At 37.8% G+C, this 24,979-nt stretch overlaps 1 long non-coding RNA gene across 1 annotated transcript in view; it reads left to right on the plus strand.

Moving 5' to 3' along the window:
- Positions 1-813: 813 nt before the first annotated feature.
- Positions 814-24,979, plus strand: part of LOC114692550 — a 28,561-nt gene continuing 4,395 nt past the window's right edge. Inside the window, exon 1 of the long non-coding RNA XR_003734446.2 lies at positions 814-1,131. This is a non-coding gene — a long non-coding RNA (uncharacterized LOC114692550). The remainder of the gene's footprint in view (positions 1,132-24,979) is intronic.

Consider the following 24,979-nt stretch of genomic DNA (forward strand, 5'->3'; position numbering starts at 1 on the left):
TACTCATCTTGTTGGCCCCTTTCTTCATATCCCTTTGCTCTGTCCTGTTTTCTGATATCATTCATGGTTTTAATACAAAATAGAAGTATTTCTCAGTTTCGAAAGCTACCACGTTAAAGCAGATGAAAACACTTCTGTATGTGGATGAATCTGAATGGGGTTCTCCTGCACCCATGACAGTCACCACTGGCAACAAGGGAATCAGGAAGGCTGTTCAAGGCCCAAAATGCTCCAGCTCTCAACCTGACCTGAAGCACGAGTACAAACGTGTGTACACATGGAGTGAGGTTATTTGAAGGGGATTTGAGGAGCCGGGAAAAAGAACAAGAACCAGGTGGGACTGAGGGCGCTCCTTGCTGCCGGTTCCTGACAAGTTCTCTTACACACTCTGTTGCTCTATGAAGTATACATGGCTAGGAGATTGAGAACTGGTGTCACAACCTTGTTTTTTCAGTAAGGGGCATGGAAGGAACACTATAGAAAGAAAACTCTTATAATTTTGTGTGAGATAAAAAGCGGTAGTTAAAGATTGGTGAGCATATTTTATTTTGTAACATCAACTTTATTGTCCAGTACTTAGAGTGGATACTTCCTCCTTTGATACTTGGAATCCCCCTCATTCTTGTGGAAGGGCTTCAGTTCACCTCACAAACAGAGGGGATACAAATAGCTGAACTCCACCAGCAACATCAGCCTACGTGCAAGCCTCAGAAACTGGCCTCATGAAACATTCCACAGGGATGGAAGGGATCTCAGACACCCAGCTACAGCTGACAAAGCGTAGGGGTCGGGGGACAAAGTGGTGACATGATCCGTGATGACAGCCAAGTTAATATCACTTCCGCAGACTTTCTAGCTTCATCAGTCCACACCACATTGTTGCCTGGGAGAGACACACTGCAGTAAAGACACACAAGCCCACTCACACACAGCCCTGCTTTCCGAAGACCTTCCCTGCTGTGTGATAGGATCACAGCACAAGGGTTGCTTGACTATGGGACCTCTGAGTAATTCATCACTCAAGGACTAAACGTGGACTAGATGAACTCCTCTCAGAAAAACAAGCTGAACGTGCTGGCTCACATTACCTCACCGTCAGCAGGCAAGAAGTGATGAGAAGAAATGAGCATGGTAAGAAAACAGGCCGTCCTCACCTGTTGCTTTCTCATGACATACTTGTCTTGAGAATCCAAATGCTAGCAACAACGGAGGACAATAGCCTGCTTTAAAGACAGCCTGAAACAGGTATTTGAAAAAAGATCATCTTAAAGCAGGTTCACAGAGCTGCATAGCAAACATTCCCAACTCCTGAGCCAGAAGATCTCTCTTACAAACTAAGGACAGCCATGAGGATGCCTCAAAGGCTACATTAAAAATGGCACAAGCAGGCAGCAGACTGCATCTATTACCTGGGACCAAGTCTCATAGTTTGCTGACCTTTGCTCTAAAATGTTGTCAAGACCTGAACTGTAGGAAAATACGGTTCTGTGACTCATTCCAACAGTATTGCATAGAAGACTTTGTAAGTATTGCATTAAATTTCAGAATGTACTAACATTAAGCAAATTACACCTCCCAGCTTCAGTCTCCTCATCTACATATCCATGAGGAAACTTAATCAGAATCCACTGAGTGTTTGCTAACTTTAAATTTTGACTATCTCTCCATATACAATTAAATCTCCATATACAATTAAATCTCAGGAATAGAACATTTGCTCCAATTTCATTGAGCAGTGTATGCAGGGGACCGGTATCTCTTTTCAATGATTTGATCTGAAGGATGCAAGCTGGTGATCGTAGGAAAGTCAAATGTGGGTTCTGTTAAATAAATAGTAAGGCAAATCACATACACTTACGTGTTTTATGTGCGTCGTTTTCCACTCTGATCCTCATTACATCAGATTGCAAAATAGCTAACCCTTTGTATTTCTTTATATTCAAGAAAATAGCAGAGTAAAAATGTTATATGACTTACCTACTATCTTACAGCTAATGCAGAGCTGAGCAGAACATTTTAAATGGCAGCCAGGTTTTAATTCTAAACACATCATTCTCCTACAGTGTCCACCTTTGGATTATTTCAAAATGTGACTATAAAATGAGAGAAGAACCATTCCCAATAGTGATGAACTTGTACAGATAAATATAGACATTATATACTAGCTTCACAAGGCAGGAAAAATGCAACGTACTGATATCAAGAGTAATATTCCACAAAGAAACTACCTACATGGCCTTCTGGCCTCACAAAAATCCAGATTCCCTGGGGATTTTCAGGGCTATCCACATTTACAAAGACAATCCAGTTGTGCTTTCTAGAAGAAAGTATAATGTATAAAACTGTTAAGATCACTTTAATTAGCTTCCTTCTAAACAAAAACACATTTATAAATTGGACACAAGTATTTTTGTTTTTCTCTTATTAAAGTTGAAACTTTGGTCATCTTAAATAACAACAAAACATATCTCTTGTGTCTGAAAACTGCATTCTAGCTGGCTTGGTTTTCACTTTTTTTTTTTTCATGTTTTTCACACTCCATCTGGTTTTGTGTACTCAGTGTCTTTTCCCCTCTGCCAAGTTTTTTTCTTTCCCACTGTACACATATCATTCTCCATCTTCAAAGCGCTTTACATACACAACAAGCTGGGTTTCCCTGATACTTTAAAATTAGCTTTAATTTCATCCTTCGTGTTTTTCTCATGAGCCTCTAAAATACCTCACTCCATGGCTCTTCTTTTATTTGTCTCCAAAGAAAACAAATTTCATCTACACATTTAAAGTGGCAAAGCTTCATCTTGTTTGTATTGCCCCAGAGTATTGAATATTGGTTTAGCACATTCTTGGTGTCAAGAAGTGTGTAGTATATCCTGTTACCTAGATGCTGGAGTGCGGTCTTGGAGGAACCCAAGTCTTAAGGGAGAGAGGGACAAGAGTCTCCTGTCTTATTATAAGCAGTCATGCTAAGCACAAGGATTCCAGAACTCTGAGAGCAAGAATGTCGAAAGCAGCTATGAGGGCAGCATGAGGTACTTCCTAAAGGCCTTTTCCATAACCAACTCAATAAATACCACAGACTGGGAAACAATAAATTATTATTGGGTTTGTGTGAAGAGCTAGAAATTATTTTCAAGTGCTTGATAAGTAGCCACACAAGTTTGTGAGTACAGTATTTTGATACTGTATTTGCTTGGCACTGTTTTATCAGCCACACTCCTGATGTGTGTTTTGATGCCTCCACTTTTCATTTTGAAAGTCTGCGAGAGTCTTGGTATAGGCCTAACGGTGTGCTGCCGAATTCAGTTGTGGACTTTCTAACCAGCAGGACCTCTGAATGTGACTGTATTAGAGAGCACATCATTGAAGAGGTGACTAAGTTAAAGTGACCTTACTGGGAAGAATCATAATCAATGACTCTGCACAATGTGTTCTTAGAGAAAACTGGAATTTGAGTGCTGACGGATAAGAGCAGAAGCTGATGGAAGACTCAGAATTGCAATGTCCACAAGCCAAGGATCTGACACCTTATCCAGAGCTTAGCCTTCAAACTGTTACCACCTGATGAGCAGCTATCTTGCTTGTGCAGTTTCTCACGTGGTTTTCAGCCTATTTACATTTATTAATTAATTCTGAATTTTTATAATACCCCTGTTAGAGGATGGAAGCTCTAAAAATCAGAGGTAGGGAAGAGCAGGGCATGAAATATCACTACCAGGGCCACTGATGCTAAGTGTCCTTCACTTAACTCCTGCTTCTACTCGTTCACCTGCATTTTCAGCTGTCCTTCTGAGCCCTGAGAGGAATCAGGGCTGGTTTGTTATTTTGAAAGCTTAGCAGAAATAGATAAAATGTGCATCATTAGATAAAGCATTTATAGAAAAGTTAAAAGAACAGGTATCTCCTACCACATTCACAATTGTCAACGATAACTTGTGTCCGTTTTTAAGGCTACATGAATACTCCTGGAACATTAAAATTAGCTGCAAGTGTAGACCAGGAAAATTGATACTTTTAGAAAGTATATATACCCCTAAAAATGATAAGAACTACTACTAAGGTTATTTTTAATGCTAAAAACCCAGTGGGAAAACAATCATACAAAAAAACCACATTGTTTTCTTGTTATTCATGCCAGTCAAGGTGGTCTGAAGGTGAGGGGTTATTGTTAAGTTGTTATTCATGCCAGTGTTCCAGAGCTTCAATGACATTAAAAACCCTGACAGCCTAGATCCGGGGGGACTTTACAGAACATGCCAATGTCTTTTTCAACTTAGAGGTGTAGGTGATAACTCATAATTGTGAAAAAATATTGTAACTTGTTTTCCTCTGTATTGATCACCCCTTCTCTGTGCGATCAACTTCCACTTTTCCTGTCTGCCTTTACCAGGACTTTGATCCCAGCCACTCTCCCACTACCTTGTATAACATAGGGCACTGCTTTATTAACAGGCCCTGACAGGAAACCATTGGCATTTCTTACTTGGGATGAATTAGGTGGATTTCTTCTTTCTACTTAAAAACCAAAACAAAATATCAACAGTTTTAAATGCTTTTGTGAGCTACTATAGACTTCAAGAGGGCACATACACTTAAAATTTAGCTTTTGAAATTAGCAATCTAATCTCAGTTTGCTTTGAAGCTTGGTATTCCTACAATCCTTCAGTCTCCTCTACACTGCTGGTGTTTCATAGTTTATGTCTAACAACTATTTGTGTTCTTTGATCTTGCTCACACTTGAATTGTCTACACACCATTCAAAGTACTGTGGACTTTTTTTTCTGTTTGTTTTATTTGTGAGGTTTTTTTAAAAAAATTATTTTCTATTTGGTTGCTTTAGGTTGTTATTTATATTAACCCTTTCTCCCATTTTATGTCCATTTTATTTTATGTTGTTGGTGGGTCCATATGTGAAAAGCATAGATTGTTTTCAGACATGCATTTTATTCTCAGCCCAAAAGTTTGGCTCTATAGCATTTTCATTTCATATTCAGCTCCAAGTAGTTTGTGGGCTCTAGTGATACTTTGCTTTAACTTAGTAATCATTTGCCATATGTATGCATATGCACGGTTAATTTTCTTGTAAGTGAGATAGTTATTTTTGCTGGTAGAATTTCTTATAATTGTTGATGAATAAGTAAATGTAGCCTGTATACTACCACATTTTGGAATTTGCTGACTTTTTTTTTTTACTGTGGTCTAGTGCATGGTAGAATTTTATGACTGTTTCTTGTCTCTTCAGAAATGATATGTAGCTGCCATGTGTATGGTACAGACTTCTTGGTAGAGCTCAAGTGCCTTACACAGCTCTTCTGTGTTCCTCCCCATTAGTTGGTGGTTTTTTGGTTGACTTCTGAGAGAAGGGCGTTTGCCTTCTCTTCATCACTATGAACTTGCATGTTGTACTTTGTAGGGCTTTTAGTATTTGCACTGCATGATCCCTTTGTGGTGGCCCAGTTACCCAGCTTATTGGTTGCACCGGTGTCTACTTCTGAGAGCAAGAAGTCACAGTATGATACTGGCTGTCTTCTGCAAGGGAGCTTCCTCATACACATTATGCATTCATTATCTATTCGATTTCTGCTATGTATAATACTAGCATCTAAAAATTCCAGTTCTGGTTTGGGAGCCTCCTCTGACTTCTAGGAGGACTTGATGGGAGAGGTAGAGGAAAGTCTATATTGTGCTCATTTCAAACCTTCAAGACTAAACTTGAGTCATGTTGCCTCTTCTCTTCCACTTCCTGGCCTCCCTTCCCATCATGCTCCTATTCTGACTTAAGCCCCTGTTAAACTTGTTTCAAATTCTGAACAAAGCTCTTCCTTACATGGAACTTCCATACATCAGTTGCTTTGGACCTAGAACTCTATTTTTCTTCGTAAATGATATTTTGCATGCAGTCTTTAGATTCTGAACAGATTTCATTGAATTCAGTTTATGAAAGTATGTAAGCATACTGCAAGAATTGATGACAATGTGTAGATGCATTTCTTTCAACATTAAGGCAGTGTAGATGAGCTCTGTTTAACATGTTCCTCAGTCCAGTTCTGGGGTACATTAAGCTTACAGCACAAGTCACTTTATATCATTCAATTATTTCACATAAACTGGAGAGAAACATCTGGATAATTCATGGAACATCTGGGGATGACTTGTGAAATATTTGACTAAGCTCATAGAACACTTGGGCTTTATAAAAACAATCCAAGAGTTATCTTTGCCTGACTCTGACAGAGAGAAATGGGCAAGATCAACATTTTTTAAGACTTTTCTTCTCCTGTGGAATAATCTAAATATGTCCTGTAAAGAGATGGAGATTGTGTGTGTGTGTATGTGTATGATTTGTATGTGTGTGTAGTGTATATGTGTATGTATGTGAAATAGAGAGATAGAGATAGACAGAAAGATAGACAGAGACAGAGAATTTCTATCACCCCTTGGAGGGGTTTTGTTACTTAGTTTCTGTGACTGGATATTAAAACAAAAATGGAGAGAACAATTTGAAAATTTTTAAAATTTGTTAAATTTACTCCACCCTATTGCAATGTTATTTTTATTTAGCCAGTTTTTACTAAATAGTTTTGCAATAAAAACAAAAAATGAAAAGATTAAAAAAAACCTTGAATCTACTAGATTATAAATGTGTAGAAAGGACCATGAGTAGTATGTAGAGTTTCTGTATGAATTTTTGCTGAATGAAGGGGTTTTAAATGTTAAGTGCATGAAATAATGCATGGGTAGAGGCAGAACTGGAATAGTATATTATCAAAATTCTCATGGAATTTAACAATAGCTCCTTTACTATAATAATATAAATTATCAAAAGCTCACAATATAAGTTCATATTTGTCTTGAATATAAAAATTGTTCTCATGATGAGTTAAGATAATTTCTGTTTTGTTTCCTCAAATTATGAATTTTGAAAATGTATTTCATTAGCCACTTCTACTTCCATTCATCCTTGAAGAAGCTCCTCCTTGATATAAAAAGAACGATGCATTCATTAAAAAGGTAGGTTGGGAACAAAGATGGGTGCAAAATGTCAGTTAAAATCAAATCTGTGGAGAAGTATTACTTTTCCCTCTGAATTACATTTTTTGAAAATATAGCCCATTCAGACAGCATGTCTCAAATTTCATTTATATAACCTCAGAAAAAAGGTTTACCTATTCTTGTTTGCCTTATTGACAAAAATAATATTAAAGACGATCCAGTAACGTCAGTTAGAAAAGAAATTTAGTTTTACAAAGCAGATGGGTAGGATGACTCACATCTGTAATTGCAGCACTTGGAGTCTGAGGCAGGGGAATTGCCATGAGTTTGAGACCATCCTGGGCTACACTGTGAGACTTGGGTTTTAAACAAAACATACACCTAAAAAACATATATTAAGCAAAAGCATGTAAGAAAGAAAATTTTCAAAATGAGTAGGAAGAAAAAGAATTAAATGACACTTTTTTTTTAAAGCAGGAAAATGTTCATTTTTTTATAAAAGTTTATTTTAAGAACAATTGCATGTGCTTGTTCTGTGACACTATTCCTGAGGGCATATGGACACTCAAAATAGGGAACTGATGACAGACCAAAATAAGACACCACCCAAATACAACCTGGTGAGCCGATGGGTTTTGCTGGGAAGATTTACAGGAATATGACAAACATGGCTGAGAGGTTACTTTCAGGAAGAGAAATAACTCGAAGACAGCTGTGTCATCAAAAGCCCAACCCAGCCTGGGTGATAATTCACGAACGTTTTATTGCAGGATAGAGTGCTTTACCTCGCTTAAGACAGCTTACTCTTAACCAGTTTTATCTTAGAAGAAATTGCTACCCAATAACTAGTGCCATTCTTTCATAGTAACCTGGAAGGAAACTAGGAAATGCACAAGTCAGTACAAAATGTACTTTTTGAAAAGAAAAAAAAACCTCATGCATTAGTGCCATCTTGGCAGTATCATAATTTGAATTCTAAAAATCACCAACTAAGCCATGACTATTCTTATGTGTCAACTTGTCTGGAATCCAGCACCCAGATTCTAGAACAGCATTATTCTGCTTATATCTGTGATGGTGATTTAGGATGTGATTAACATCTAAATAAGTAGACTTTAAGTACAAATAGATTGCCTTGGACAGGGTAGCTGGCATCATCTACACAGCTGAAATACAACTGGATTGAACATACTAAGAAGTTGACTTCTCCCAAGCTACAGGGAGTTCTCAGTAGACTGCCTTTGTGCTTCCTCAGCAATACTGACTCTCCTGGCTCTAGAGCACACTGCCTCTGTCTTTGGACTCAGCTTCAGCTCTGGCCTGTATACCATCCCTTTATCTTCCTAATTTGACTTATGAAGACTCTACAATCATTTCTGCCATTTCCTTAAAGTGCCTCCCCTACCACACACACACTCACTCACATTGTTGGTTTCGTTTGTCTAGAGACCATGGATTCTGACAACTGTAAGAGCAACATCATTCCATCATTTGGGGAATACTTTGTCATTGCTCTGAATTCATACAGTAAAAAAAATCTAATTGAATTTCAAACCTATGTGCCCTTAGCATCATATATTTTATGATGGTTTTGGTCAATAAAAACATAGTATATACCAATACACTTAAAGGTTCCACTAATTATAGATTATTTACATGATTCAAGTTGTCCAATTCAGATTAGTACTGAGAAAGGAATTTTCATTAATACAGAGTAACTAATATACCTCACTTATATGCCAATATCAACTTCTTAGATGAAATTTTCTTGTCTGATATCTTTTGTTATTTCAGAGACACATTCATTAAAATTCTTTCAATAAATGTGAAGTCGCTTCAAACATAAATCCTGTCAAAGCTGCATTAGCTTTTCTGAAGTTTAGACAAGTTAAATTATTTTGTCTGCTCCCTAATACATTGTTTTATCTTAATTATTTTGACTATGTTATTACTAAAAAAAAAAAAAAAAAAAAAAAAAAAAAAAAAAAAACAGAGAATTTGTAGGAGCCAAGATCAATACAGACTCCTTAAACCATTCCAACCTGTCAGTTCTTGTTCACTCAATACCATTAGTTTCTATATATCACAATGTGAAAAATGTTCGAACTATAATAAAGAACAAACCAAACTTTTTCCTATAGGCAGTAACCATCAACCAAATAAAAATGAAAAGGACATAGAGGTTTTGTATAATTTTTCTTGCCATATACTATATTGAGTGACTATGGAGTGTTGTGCCTTAAGGCACTATATGTGTGTTTAAGACTTACAAAGTCTCTAGGTAAAAGCACCTAATTGCAATGAACAAGAAGACCACTCTGAAGGCCGTGACAATATTTAAAGTCTGGATCAGGGTAGAGTCAGCACAATGAAAAGATGTGGAAAGGGTTGGGATGTTTATGACTTTGAATTAATGGGACTTTTAATTGATGGGCCGGATGGGAGTGATGTACAAGGAGGGAGGGAAAATTTTTTCAGATGAGCAAACTACGTTTTCAATAGTCCTAATGAGGAGCTCTGTGTTACCCAAGGTTCTGGGGTAGAATGACATTCACTCTCATCCTTGCCTCCATTTTCACAGTGTGGTAGAGGGCAAGTCTTGAACCCAACAGACCCAAAAGCACAAGAAAACACCAGATTTTAAAATATTTATCCTTTCATTAAAAAGAAATGAGAAAACCTTTTGTTTCCTTCAAAAAGTTTCCCATGCTCCAAGGATTCTGGATCAGGCAAGGGGACCATTCTTTAAAATGAACCTGAGAGACACATTGGACTCTTCGAAGATAGATTTCCTCTTTTAAAATGACAGATTTTTCAGCTAGTGAAGAGGGAGAAAGAGAATAATTGAGATTGAGAGTCTCAGGAAAACTAGATTCATCTGATATTTTACAGACAGACAAATCACAGCATACAGCTAAGATAACAGATTTGGGAATTGGGGTCAGATACAGAGAAACTGAAAGAAAGTTACTTGAAACATAAATAAGAGGAACAAATGTGTAAGTCAGGTCAGATTTTATCTGAACAACTACAATATTTCATCAGAATTAAACACCATAAATTTGAAGGCATAAAATATTCACAACCAACTAAATTACAAAGCACTTAGATCCACTACTGTAATTGGGTATATCCTTACTTCAGATCTGTTAAACATTTAAAATAGAGAGACATATAAATATCAATGAGCTCTGATAGTAGTTTATAATTAAAATCCTAGAATTTCTACATTTCCTTCAAAAATTAATTGCATTTATTTATTTACCCATCTATTTATATAGGTGGGTACGTAGGTATATATGAACCACTGCAAGTGGGTGGAGGTCAGAGGACAACTTGAGGAAGTTGCTTTTCTCACCTTTTACCATGTAGGTCTTGGGGGTCAGACTTTACATGCTCAACCATCTTGCCAGTCTCTACCTTTACTTTTAAAAGTCAAGACATTTTGAAGCACTAGGATAGATGCTCCATCAGAAATTGTATTTAACTCAAAATGAGTTAAACCTCTTATTTTCCCTGTATTGTTAAAGATCAACATGGATGGCTAAAAATTCTGGGCTCACTCGGAATTTTGGTTACAAGAGAAACTTGCAATGATGCACAGTTAGTTCTTTGCATCCAATGACTATAAACTTTCACATTCTTTGGAAAGGGTCACAAACCACAGAACTTCTGCCTTCTGCTTTATTTCAAAACTTCCAGCATTGGTTGTGACAAGCCTAAGTAACACTTAGAAACTCTCAGATGGCACAAAATACTCACTTTTATTTTGTAAGCATCCCTTAGATGTGAGTCTTTAGATGAATTTCTTGTTCTAAGTAAATTTACTACACTATTATTAACTAATAAGATGTAAAGCCAAAGATGAATAATGGGAGCACATGCTCTAAATTAGAAGGACGGAATAAGACAGTTTGCTATATGGAAAATTGCGATGAACATGTGACCATTATATTGCCTTTCCACTTCCCTCCACTTTCTGTCCTGCATGGACATCAGTAGAAATGCAGTGCTAGAGCCTGCCTTTTTATAGGGAGGTACAACAGCCTTCCAAAAAGTGGAGGCAGAACAGAGCAGGCATTCTACTTACATCGCCAAGTTGCTTGGCGTCTCCTCTCAATGTGATTCATATGGTTGAGCAAAGCACGTTTCAGATTTGTCCTAGGATATTTCTGCATGATTTGCTCAGTGCATCATGCCTAAGGTGGCCTTTGGGGTAGAAGACTGAGACGTACACAACACTTTCTTATACTGAAGGCTGGGAGGGCTTTGGAAAATAGCAATGTCATTGCAGTTTTCATAAGAAACATGTAATACAAGCGCCCAGAAATCTGAGCATAGCAGTAGAGAAACAATATATTTTAATAAAAAAGATGGTTTTAGAAGACTCCATGCTCCTAGAAATCATTTATACATTATAAATTTATATATACTTGTATATTGTAAACAAAACAAAGTAAAAGAAAACAATGAAATCTGGAGGGATTTTAGGCTCTAGTCTCATAAATTCTCTTCTATTAAGGTTTTCAAGGACCTTGAATGTTTTAGCTCAGAGATTTAATAATGATTAAATATTTAATGTCTATCACTGCATTTCATTTGGCCTGCTTCTCTACACTTTTCTAATTACAAATGAGATATTATTCAAGTTGATTGATCACGAATCTTCAGCAGTTTATGGAAATGTAAAAAACATCAAATGGTTTTGGGAACCGCATTTTTTTCCATGACTATAATAAAACCTTTCTCATTTCAGGTTCATGGGAAAGATAAATATTATTTCCTTGAAGAAAGAACTATTACACCAAAAAGAAGGGAGCACAGTGCTACAGTTCAGTGACTGACTACTTGAAAACCATTTGTTTTACACAGGCAAAGTACAGTGACTACAAAAGCCACCAAAGTGATTGATCACTGAAACACTTAGCCAAAAAAAAGCCAGAGGTGGCTGCTGTATCAGGACACACACACACACACACACACACACACACACACACACACACAGAGAGAGAGAGAGAGAGAGAGAGAGACAGAGACAGAGACAGAGAGACAGAGACAGAGAGAGAGACAGACAGACAGACAGAGAGATGAGAGACAGAGCGATAGACACACAGAGAAAGACAGAGTCAAAAAAAAGATAGACACACACAGAGTTAGACACACATACAGAGACAGAGATAGAGAGACAGAGAGATATATACAGACAGAGAGACAAAGAAAGATACAGACACTGCTGTGGGATGGTCTGTATGGCAAATGTGTTGCTCTGATTGGTCAATAAATAAAACACTGATTGGCCAGTGGCTAGGCAGGAAGTATAGGTGGGACTAACAGAGAAGAGAAAAGAAAGAACAGGAAGGCAGAAGGAGTCACTGCCAGCCGCTACCATGACAAGCAGCATGTAAAGATGCTGGTAAGCCATGAGCCAAGTGGCAAGGTATAGATTTATGGAAATGGATTAATTTAAGCTATAAGAACAGTTAGCAAGAAGCCTGCCATGGCCATACAGTTTGTAAGCAATATAAGTCTCTCTGTTTACTTGGTTGGGTCTGAACAGCTGTGGGACTAGCGGGTGACAAAGATTTGTCCTGACTGTGGGCAAGGCAGGAAAACTCTAGTTACAAGACACACACACACACACACACACAACACACTCCACAGAGAGAGGGAGACAAAGAGAGAGACATAGAGATAGACACACAGAGACAGAGAGAGATATACACACACAAACACAACACATTCCACAGAGAGAGAGAGAGATACACACAGAGACAGAGAGAAATAGACACACACACACAGAAGGACAGAGAAAGAGACAGAGATAGACACACACAGAGAGATACAGACACACACATACAGAGACAGAGAGATGGAGAGACAGAGAGAGATATAGAGACAGAGAAAGACAGAGAGCAAGAGACACAGAGACAGACAGAGACACAGAAACAGAGAGACAGAGAAAAACAGAGGTAGTCAGAGACAGAGACAAAGAGAGACATAGAAAGAGATGACAGTGAGTTATTACACTCTACCAGTAGAGAGATTGCCTCTGTGTTCTATCAGCAAAGCCTGGGATGATCTCTACTCTTGCAGACTGGTAACATATTTCTTTCTTTTTCCACCTAAGGAATAACTATCTAAGATATGATTCTTATAACTTTAGAATAATCTGAAAGTACAGGAGAAGTATCTTCAAAATAGTATATGCTTCCATGTCATGATTTATCTTTTCTATCCCTTGGTTTCTCATGAGCATATATACTGATGAAAAATAAATTTTACAAGCCATATTCACTTTTTAATATATATAATTGAGATCAATTTCTAAGCTTCAGTTCCTTAATTTCAAAACATATCCTTAATTAAGTTTTTAATGTTAACTAATAAGTAATATGCCTTATGAGTACACTCTTAGAGGGTATGTGTACACTTTTGTATGTGCATGTGTTTGTGTCTGCAAGTATGTGCCTATATGTCTGTATTTTTAATCTATAAAGAATTTTAACAGCACCCTGCATCAGTCTCTCTATAATCCAATCTTAAGAGTGCTTATCTTTTTACTGTAACTCTTTAAAATAACAGCATATTTCTGTCTCTCTGGCTAACTGAATTTTCAACCCAACGTGGTATCCTGGAGATAGCAAGACATTGTCAATTTACTACTGTAGCCTATTTACTAAACTCAGAAGACTAGAGCAGGCCACAAGGAATGCAGTTACGAAAGCCTGTGGATGGTGTGGTGGCCTCTCCTGCTAGAACAGGGGGAAGGGTTCTGACTCTTGCTATTTGGTGTAGAATACTGTTTGGCTTACTTCACCAGAAGCCATGCTGGGAACTGGAGCTGTTCATACATACATCAAGCTTCAACTCTGAGGCAGAGTGAGATGAATAGGCACACATCAAAGTAAGGAGGGTGTGGAACCCTGGAGGGCCTGTGGGAAGAAGAAAAGTGTGCTGTGGAGGGACAGGGGAGTGTCTCGGAGTTCTCCCCAGCAAGCTGAAGCAGTGTTTCACTGAATTTTTAGGTTCCTGGGTGTTGGCAGCCTTCACTTAGGAGTAGACCATGAGAATGCGGATTACTGGCAGAACAAGTTAGATGTCTTTTAAAGTGATGGGATTCAAGAACCAACTGGTATGTTTTAGGGCACTTGCACACCCATAAGCCAAAATCTCTTGACTCATTCTATAACTTTTTTGAAGTCCAGGGGCCTTTGCTAAAGAGCAACATTTGAATATGATTCACTCTTGACATTTGAAGGCATTCTGGAAAACACTAAATGAACAGGACTTCAGACTAACATTCCAATCTAATACCATGCATCTCCAATACTAGCTAAAGTTGGCTTTATGAAGATGTGAGCTAACTGTCTTATATACCCACATATGTATATGTGGATTAAAACATGGGCATTGGACAAATTTAAAATGCGCCTTCAGTAGGTTATTGTGCTGTGTGTGTGTGTGTGCGTGTGTGTGTGTGTGTGTGTGTGTGTGTGTGTGTGTGTGTGTGTGTGTGTGTATTTTCACAAATGAATGTTTATGCATTGTTTACTTGGCTATTTCAATTAACCACTGAGAAAAGGATATTTTTGAAACATATCAAAAGGAAACTTGGCCTATTAAGGGAAAAGACACCTTTTCTATTTTACGTAAGCTTCACACAATGGCTCTCTAGTTCACAAAAGTGGGTAGGTGCTGAGCACAGGTTGTTGCCATATTTGGAGCTGGTATATGACAGAGTGAAGAAACCTGAACTTCACTTAGGAAGGCTAAGACACAACATCTCTATTTTAGCTCATCTTAGCCATCAGTAGAGTGTTGGTATACCATACCATGTTACTTCTCTTTCCTTATACTCAACGTACTCAGATGATTTTTTGAACACAGGGTAGTTATAACCACATTCTTCTAAGCCACCCACCACAGAGTCCACTTCACACTCAGGGTAGCAGACAGTACTCCTGAGCTCTCTACTCAAGGAGTTCATTAAGGAGTATAGAATACAATGGTACTCAAGACAGAGGCATGGGCATAGGGCAACACAATACCTTTAGCCCCATGTGGAATACATACTAGACCTGAAACCAGAGAAAGAAAGAAATATTCACTAATTTTGTTAAAATGATTCTGTTAATTTTGTCAATGCTGTGTAATACTGAATGTACACATATGTAAAAATGAAGGAAATAAAAATGAAATTGCAAAAACAAAAAGCCCTACGACACACAGAAATGAGCATTACATTTTGACTTTTTTTTTTTTAAATAGAATTTTACAGTGCAGCCCCATTGGACTAGAACTCATTATATAGATAAGAATGGCCTTGAATTAATAGAAACACATCTCCCTCTGCCTCTCAAGGGCTGGAATTAAAGACATGTGCCATCATGCCTAGCAGACGAAATTCTTAAAAAGCAATGTATAAATATCATCTTAAAGCCACTTTGCACATATGTATAGAGAAATACAACAATATGTTTCAAGGAATGGACAGGAAGGGCAACAGTTAAGAGCACTTGCAGAGGACCTGGGTTCTGTTTCTAGTATCCACGTAGGGGCTACAACCATTTGTAACTCTAGTTCAAGGAAATCCAAGGCCCTCTTCTAACCTCTTTAGATACCAGACATGCATGTGGTGCACATACATGTGGTCAGGAAAACACTCAAGTTCATAAAATTAAAAAAATGTAAAACATTTGAAAAAAAAACTTTTCAAAAATATATTAATGGAGAAAAGTATGTGCCAAGTCGAGAGTTCCAATAAATTTTACCTGGAGATTTTTAAAACGTTGCGTTGCTTTGTGCCTTTCCTGAATCTCGCTCTGTAGACCAGCCTGGCCTTGAACTCACTAAGATCCACCTGCCTCTGCCTCCGGAGTGCTGGGATTAAAGGCATGTGCCACTACAGCCCAGCAAGATTTTTAAAAAGTTTTTGCAAGTGCTTGGAAGAATGATTTTGACAAGTGAGGCAGGGTAAGGGAAAATTTCTGAGATTAAACACACCTTTGCTAAACAACTGATATTGGTGACCTATGAGATATATTTGTGAGTGATTGACAAATCTCTCTGTTTTTACATTTTAAGATTCTACCGATATTATTCTAGAACAATGCTTTCAAGAACCCTTTAGTAGTAGAATTCAAATTTACGGCCGGGCAGTGGTGGCGCACGCCTTTAATCCCACACTTTTTGTGTTCTGCTCAGAGTCACAGTGATTTAGAGCTGGAGATACTGGGTCTCAAGTCAGGCTGCCTCTAGATACATCTGTGCACCAAACAAGAATTCGAAGTACTTGTCTGGAGAGCACATCATTTGATATGCAATAACCACAGATTCATCCCTCAGTTTCACTTCCTGTCCGTACCTAAGTACATAACGAGCAATGTGGAAAGACATTCTACTTAGATAATTTCTCAGTTACAATAGCACAAGATAATGATTTACATTCCTCCAAAAGATAGTCATCATCCCTTCAGCTAGTAAATAAGGTATTTTAAATGCTTAGCTCACACCAGTGGTTCTCAACCTGTGGGTCGTGGCCCCTTTGGGATCTAATGACAGGGGTTGTCTAAGATCTGAAAACACAGATATTTACATTATGATTCATAACAGTAAGAAAAATTACAGCTATGAAGTAGCAATGAAAGTAATTTTATGGTTGGGGGTCACCACAACATGAAAAACTGTATTAAAGTTTTGCAGCATTAGGAAAGTTGAGAACCACTGTCCTACACTGTTTTGCTTCTACAGGAGTAAGTCCCTCTCTCAGTCAACTTCAGAATACTCTAATTATTGCTATCAAGTAGAAAAATTCCAAAAAGTTGTTCTATATAGCCCTCTGTTTACTATGTTCAAAGCAGAAAAGATGGTTGTGAAAGCTTGATCTATTTAATATTAGAACAAGCCCACCAGGGGAAAACAGTTGTGGTGTATGAAATGATAGACTGCATCGAAAAAAAAGTTTAAATTCTAAACTGTCTCTTTTAGAATTTAAACCAAGATAGCAATACATGACTCAAATGCCCAGCCATTTTTAGAAATTATATAGACTTACAGAAAGGTGTGAAAGTGGGTATAGAAAAGCAGCATGCATTTTCCACCGACTTTCAACCCAGTCACATCTTACAAAGCCATAGTACAGAGTCAAAATCAGAAATGTTGACATTGGCCTTGGTAGTGTGTGTGTGTGTGTGTGTGTGTGTGTGTGTGTGTGGTGTGTGTTGTGGTGTGTGACATTTATCACCTGGGTAGATTCATAGAGTGAGCATACCATATCACTCAAGATACTGACCTATGGTATTATGAGATTTCTTTTCACTTTTTTCAGTTGTACACTTATATAGGCAAATATACATACATACATATATATACATATATATGTATGTATATAATGTAGAGAGATAGTTAGCAGATGTGTAGTGATTACTCATACTTAGGGAATTTTCAGAGTGTATGTATGGAAAGTACCCTGATTAAATCTTTTTCATTATCAAGTATGTTACAATGTGGAATGGATACTAATGGCTATGATATATAATAGCCTAGAATATAGAATATGAGAAGCTTTCTCTTCTCTCCCACTGCACCTTCGCACCTGTTCATTATTTTCTTTCTGTCCAGCCATCCCACCATTCCCAGGCTCTCATCATTACCATTCTATGCTCTACTTTTAAAGATAACTTTAGTTAATACATGAAGGTATTAGTCGGCAATAGCTCTCTCTCTCTCTCTCTCTCTCTCTCTCTCTCTCTCTCTCTCTCTCTCTCTCTCTCTCTCTCTCTCTCTCCCTCTTTCTCTTTTCTGTGGTACTGGGAGCTGAACCCTGTGCCTCAAGCATAGGACACAAGAATTCTACCACTGAGCTACATACCCAGCCCAGTATTTGTTTTTCTGTGCCTGAGTTTTTTTCTCAGTATAATGTCCTCTGATTCTCCCCCCTCTTGCTAGCCTTTTATATCACTGCCACATTACAATGCCCACCCCCACTACCATCTGTAACCGCTTATAACCACTAATTCGTTCTCTGTCTCTATAATTTTGTCAACTCAAGAACGTTAAATGGAATCATACAGCATGTGACCTTTAGAAATTGTTTCTTTTCCCCACACAGCATGACACTCTTCCAGATTATCTGAGACATCGCATCACATGGCAATGTCAGTACTGGCCGGTATGCTAAGTGTACGTTAGTTTTCAAGGCACACTGAACTGCTTTCCAGAGTAGCCACACCATTCTGAGTCTGCACCAGCTTTGAATGAGAGCCTTGACAATTCCATATCCCTGCCCTGGATCTATACTATGTCGTTCTCCACCTGGATATCACATATGGCTTTAAATTCCATTTCCCTAACTTGAATACTGTTTACTGTATTCACTATCATTTGTATCATTCTTTTTAAAAACGTCAATGCCTATTTGTTTTAAATAATTCACAGGATTGCTTGTGATAGTACAGAATATTAAGTGTACTCAATCACATGTTAATATTCTTACATATACTCTTTGTGACAAAATTTTGTTGTAGAGGAAAAAATATAATGTACTTGCTATTCTACAGTTAATAACCAGTAGCCAGGGCTGAAGAGGTTGCTGAACGGCTAAGAGTACTTGCTACTGTTGGCAAGGATCCAGGTTCAGTTCCCAGCCCCCATATCAGGCACCTTACAACCACCTCTAACTCCAGATCCAGTGGATCCAATGCCTTTTCCTGGTTTCCATTAGTACCTGCATAGAGGTTGTGCAAACACACACACACACACACACACACACACACACACACACACACACAAATAGGCTGAGGATATGGCTCAGAAGTTAAGAGCATATATTGCTCTTCAGAGGATCCAGGTTCAATTCCCAGCACCCACATGGTGGTTCACAACCATCTATAACTCAAGTGCCCATTCTGACGGCTACAGGCACCAAGTATACATATGGTAACACATACATACATGTAGGCAAAATACTCAACATAAAGTAAAATGGACAAGCCTAATTTGAAAAAATAAAGAAATGAATGAATGACTAAAAATAACCACTAGCAAAGTTGACATGGCACTCCAAACAGCAGAAGTACAAATCATACAAACTCAAATAAAGAGAAAGAAACAAAAAAAAATTAAACCCTGAATATTTTCCAAGTGAATTAAAATAACTAAAGTTAAATTGTAAGACAATACAAAGAAAAAGTTTATAACAATATTTTGTTCAGAAAAAATTACATAGAATGATTTGCTATACTCTACTTACTCATAACTTGAAAACTTAATTTTTCAAGGGCTTCCTTATTCTTGTCTTTACCTTGTCCCAGGGAAGTTATAGACGTGACTCAATATGGTAAGTAGACTTATTACTGGAACCTAATGCTGAAGTGATAGTTAATGAAACTAAAGTAGATGGCAATTCTCTGGAATGATTGGGTTAATTTAGGTGGCCCTGTTCATCAAATCATCCTACTAATGCTTAGTAAGCCTCTATTGTATAGCATTATTAAATATGTACTGTAAAACACTTGGGGTCATATAAAACAATTACATGCTTTTATGAGGCTTAAAATAAAGTAGAGAAAGGACCAGCACTTAAAAGAAAAAACAATGATATTTTGTGGTTCAGGATAGTCAGCTTTAAATTTTAAAATTATTTTGAATGTTTGCTTGAAAATTTTAAATTCTTAAATAGAAAAATAAGAATCGGATGAAAAAGACAGCAAATAGTTGGAATCAACATTTTTGTACTCTGAAGTACAAATTATTTTTTGTACTCTGTATATTCTGTATACTCTGTATATTCTGTACTCTGAACAAATTATTTTTGTTCATTTTGAATGATCAATTTCTTAATAGATTAGATATCTTTGGGGCCAATAAAAATACTCTGGGTATCTGCTGTGTCCTGTAAACATCCACCTATTTTTATTATATAATAGCAAAATTTATGTCCAGACACTAGGCACAGTGGGCCTGACTGAATGGCATATTAGAATTCAAGAGGGCATAGTTTTGATGTATTTCTCACACTAAAGGGACCAAGGAAGGACAAAAGACTTATGTAGGGTAATAGCACTCTCTCCCTCAAGACCTGGACAGAGTTTTCAGGAAGGGACTGTGAAGAACTGCTCTGTATTCAACTCAGGACTGAATACAAGGACACAGAGAAAAGATGTGATTTGGATACAAGATTTCTTGAGTGGTTCCAATTCGGAAGAGGTAAATGAAGTGTGTTAAAAATAGCCACCTCTCTGGAAATAGCTAAAAGAGAACGTTCCTTTTGCAAAGCCAATGAGATGTCCGGGAGTCGTTTTCAAGGTCACTTTAACCTCTAAGAAATGTATGAGAGTTCTTCTGTGAGAACAGGATCTCTCCTCCCCCCCCCCCCTTACCCTGATCAGGTGATGTCACAGGTTTCTGTGATCTTTTTTTTTTTTAAATGTAATAAACAGTGCCATCTACTGACCAACTCATGCTACTGAAGTAGCAGATTATTCTGGGACTGTACATGGACCTGTGACAGACAATTTGTCATAGTTTACAGAGAAGTCGCATTCTACATGTGCTTGTCGAAGCTACAAGCAGGGCAGGTGCTGTCTGTTTTGATTGTCAGGATTTGTTTTTTTTTTTTAACAGAGGAAGAGATTGAGGTCCCAGAAGATGGACATTTGCCCAAAATTTTGACATGGTATTTTCAGTGAGTACCATTATGAACTGACTCCCTGAACGGAAGGGGATGTAACGCTTTGGAGATGTAAATCAATCTTTAGAGCTGTCTAACCTTGGAGGAGAAGCCGGACAGAGATGATGAATGAAAAAGGTGTGAGGTCCAGCAGAGCAAAGCACATTGGCAAACTACTGACGAGCAGTGTGGGGAAAAGGAAAATGCTCGCACGGACTGTCAAGCCAAAGAATGGAAGGGAAAATAAGCTAAGGCTGTTTTGTTTCTCCTCCTTAACAACACAAGCTTAGAAATAGTTCTGCTGGCTGCAGAAGCCCATTTGCCCACACCTAGGAATTATCTAGAACCCCGTTTACTGTGTTTACTGTTTCTGTTGGCTGTATGGTGCCAACATTCTGTCATCTATAAATCTGTGGCAGCTAGGCTGAGGTAAGGACGATGCAGTGAAAATGTCCCTAATGCTTTGATTAACCAGAATTAAGTCACATTTGGTTTCTATTTGCACCCCAGACAGGAGTTGTTTTTGTTTTGTTCTTGTTGTTAGCGTAGGCCGTGTGTAGATATCACATTGAACAGTTTTATGGTTATAGAACTCATGACATTTTAGTATGGGGTCTATAAGAGGTCATGACAAATATCTGTGGGATGAAATAATGGTAAAAGAATATTTTACTTTCTCATTTCAGAAAAAAAGCAAGAAAGGATGTAGATTTGGATGGATGGAGAGGTGGGGGAGGATCTAGGAGGAGTTGGGGGAGGGGAATCATAATCAGAATATATTATATGAAAAAAATCTATTTTCAAATAAAAAAGAATATACTATTTTTCTCATTTAAGATAGGAATCAGCAGACATGTTATTATGGGTCCAGATGTTTGTTTCTGTTCTTGTATTTTGAAGCTCTTGAGACTGTATGCAGCACATTCCAAGATTATGAAGTATACATCAAATTAAGAAATTAAAGTCATCTATCAGCTAGATGAACCCTATTAGGGAGTATTTCTGAGGATAATACTCAAGTTGTCCAATCTTCCTGATCATTGAGGCACAGAAGAAGACAGAGAAGGCAAGCTTGACAGCAACGTTACCATGTGGACACACGGGCTCTGTTGGCGCACCACCAACCCCTTCCGTTTCTCAAACCAAAGGCTTCCGAGGAGTTGGAATCTTCAGAACCAATGATGTTAATGATCAAAACATACAATGCAAGCACCGGAAGGGTGTGCTTTCACAGGGACACTCTGTCCTTCAGGTTGTAAGTAACACTGGAATTTACTCTGGAACTAGACAAGGACCTACGCTGAAGGCAGAGGGCAGGTCTTCACAGAGCTGTCTCTTGGTGATGGCTCAGGACAGATCTGAGAAAGGCTGACAGCAGGAGATGGAGCAAGTCATGGACCCACACAGCATGTGGCACAGCACACAGAGCCTGGCTCTGGGCCTGTGCATTGGGGTTTGTGTAGAATTTCAAAATAATTCACGTGCACCATCTGCCGAGGCTCTTATGTGATGATCCTCTTCATATTTTAAATTTGGATCAGAAGACTTGGAAAGCATGACTCTTGCTTCTTCATTTTCCAAATGCAGAATGTGTGTGTGTGTGTGTGTGTGTGTGTGTGTGTGTGTGTGTGTGTGCGCGCACATGTTTTGGGATCCATGCTGTATTGTTTATAGTTTGTGTTTGTTTAGTTGTTGCTGTTGTTTTTAAATCAACATTGTCAGAAGTCTCATACTCATTTAGATTATGCTCAGTTGAAGATGACAGAAAAGTTGGGATAATCCGGGGTGAATACACTTCCTCCTCCCCCTGATTTCTTTCCCTCCAAACTGAAATGTATTCACTAGAGGACTAACTGGTATTTGTAAGGTTATAAATTGCTTCATCTAAATTTTGCAGTTAATAAACTGATTTTGAATTTTGGTCACTTCTAAACGTAAGAGGTTGTGTGTACACATCAAAGAGAAAAATAATCCTACAGACATTTATGGAAACCCTGGTAACAACTAGGGAAGAATATTCATTGCAACAAGGTGCAAAGCCCAATGTGCTTGTTGTTGTTGTTGTTGTTGTTGTTGTTGTTTTTAAGCACAAATGGGTTGTCAAGGAATTTTAAAATATGAAATCCACTACAGTAAGCCTCTGTTTAACTGTGCAGTTTCCCATATAACTTTAACTTTAAATTCGGCTATTAGCTCCCTGAACATATTTAGAATGTATTTTCCCACCATTACATTCTAAAGTGCCTTTTTTTCTTTGAAAAATAAGTGTTTGGGAGTTCTGATCCTATGGTGAAATTCCTACTGAAGAATGTGCCTATGCTGTTTTAGAGAGGCGGTAACATCCACTGTCCATTTCTGTAGCTCACAATTGCTTATGATTCTAAAGTTACATTAAGTCAGAGAAATCACACTTTTTTCTATTTTGTTCTCATTGCTTCTAAAAGGTGAAATCAAAGTCAAAACTAAAGTCAAGGTTTAACTTTAAGTGTATGAGAATTCTTTGAGAACGAGAGATGTGATTCTAAATATACTCATTTTTCCTTTATGAAATAACTTTCTTACTAGACAGATTTTTTGTAATCATCCAAGGCCATAGCTCAAGTTAATGATATTTCCAAAGACAATTCAAAATAGTCTTTTTTTTAATAAATTTATTCATTTATTTTACATTCTGGCCATAGTATTCCCTTCCTACTTCCATCCCCTCCCCAACTTCCCTCTGTTTCCACCCTCCAATCCAGTCCTCCTCCATTTCTGTTTAGGAAAGGGAAGGTCTCCCATGAGCATCAACAAAACATGGCATATCAAATTGCAGTAAGACTAAACACCTCCCTGTGTATTAAGGTTGGGCAAGGTGATCCAGTATGAGGCATAGGTTGCTGGTATAGGGGTGAGCATAGCTGCCTTCCAAAGTACAGTCTTAACAGTACAACAATTTTTAACTACTTAGCTGTCTATGTGTGGGCCATAGAACAGATTCTACCCAGTTAGCTAAGTCGCAGGTAGAAAACTTCCAAGAAGTAAAAATTGTCACATATTTTTTTGTAGGTATTTTGAATTTTTTTTAACAGGTACCTTTATTGCTTTTAGGAAGTTATGTTAAGAAAAAAATGCAAATAAAAGCCACAATGAATTGCCACCTCACACCCATTAAAATGCTAAAATGAAAACTATCTTAAGTGTTGGACGGGATGTGAAGAAATCTGAAACACTGCGCACTGTCAGAAGGATATAAAATAATGCACCATTTGGCAAAATAGTCAAGTTGTCTGTCGAATCATTAAACCTGGACTTAGCATATGATTCAGCCTTTCTACTCCCAGGTATACAGCCATGAAAAAGGAGGCTAAACTGTACCCCAAACATACACATGGAAAGAGCATCATTTAAAAGAGTCACAGCAAACCAAATACACACCAACTAAGGAATGCATAAAGAAAATATTATATATATATATATATATATATATATATATATATAGAGAGAGAGAGAGAGAGAGAGAGAGAGAGAAGAGAGAGAAGAGGAGAGGAGAGAGAGAGAGAGAGAGAGAGAGAGAGAGAGAGAGAGAGAGAGAGAGAGAGAGAGAAGTAGATGCTCAACTCTGGACAAACTAAAAGCAAGAAGTGGCCAAATTTAAGCACTGAGTTATATGGCACTTGAGATTTACTTCAATAAAGCAACTTAAGCAAACGTGGCTAGAACAATTTTTTTCTTGAAAAATATATCAAGAGTACATTCAAAATTTTGAGTTGAACATTCATAAATAACAAAATTAGACAGCTGTACCAATTACTAGTTAAATCATGAAATACAACTCCAAGGCCGGGGGTGGGGGTGATTTCTAAGAAACTTGTGCTTAATAAGGAAGGGCTGAAGTCCACAGAAGCTAAAATCCCATAATGGAGGAGATCCTACTAGATTTATTCTCAGCAATAAATCTACCTATTAAACAAGCAGGTTGGAATATCAGTTGAAAATATGACTGTTAGTGAATATTCATGTGTGAACTTAACTTTTTTTCTCAAGTTAAGATAGTGGTTTTGCAAACCAATGACCCATTGCAATGAACATTTTGGGGTGCAGTTGATTGGACAAAAGTGTACACTGCATGACACACTTCAGCTCCCAGCGTCACTAGGATGAATGAAGAGGAGAGGCAAGAAAGACAGAGGGGTGAGGTGGTTATTTTGTTTGTTTTGTTTTGTTCTTAATCATTTTCCGGGGGAGATGCTGCAAAGGGGAGGGGCGGGTATGGAGGGACTGGGAGGTGAGCAGGATTGGGATGCATGATGTGAAATTCCCAGAGAATCAATAAAGAAT

This window comes from Peromyscus leucopus, chromosome 8a (assembly GCF_004664715.2).
Source record: "Peromyscus leucopus breed LL Stock chromosome 8a, UCI_PerLeu_2.1, whole genome shotgun sequence".
Lineage (NCBI taxonomy): Eukaryota > Metazoa > Chordata > Mammalia > Rodentia > Cricetidae > Peromyscus > Peromyscus leucopus.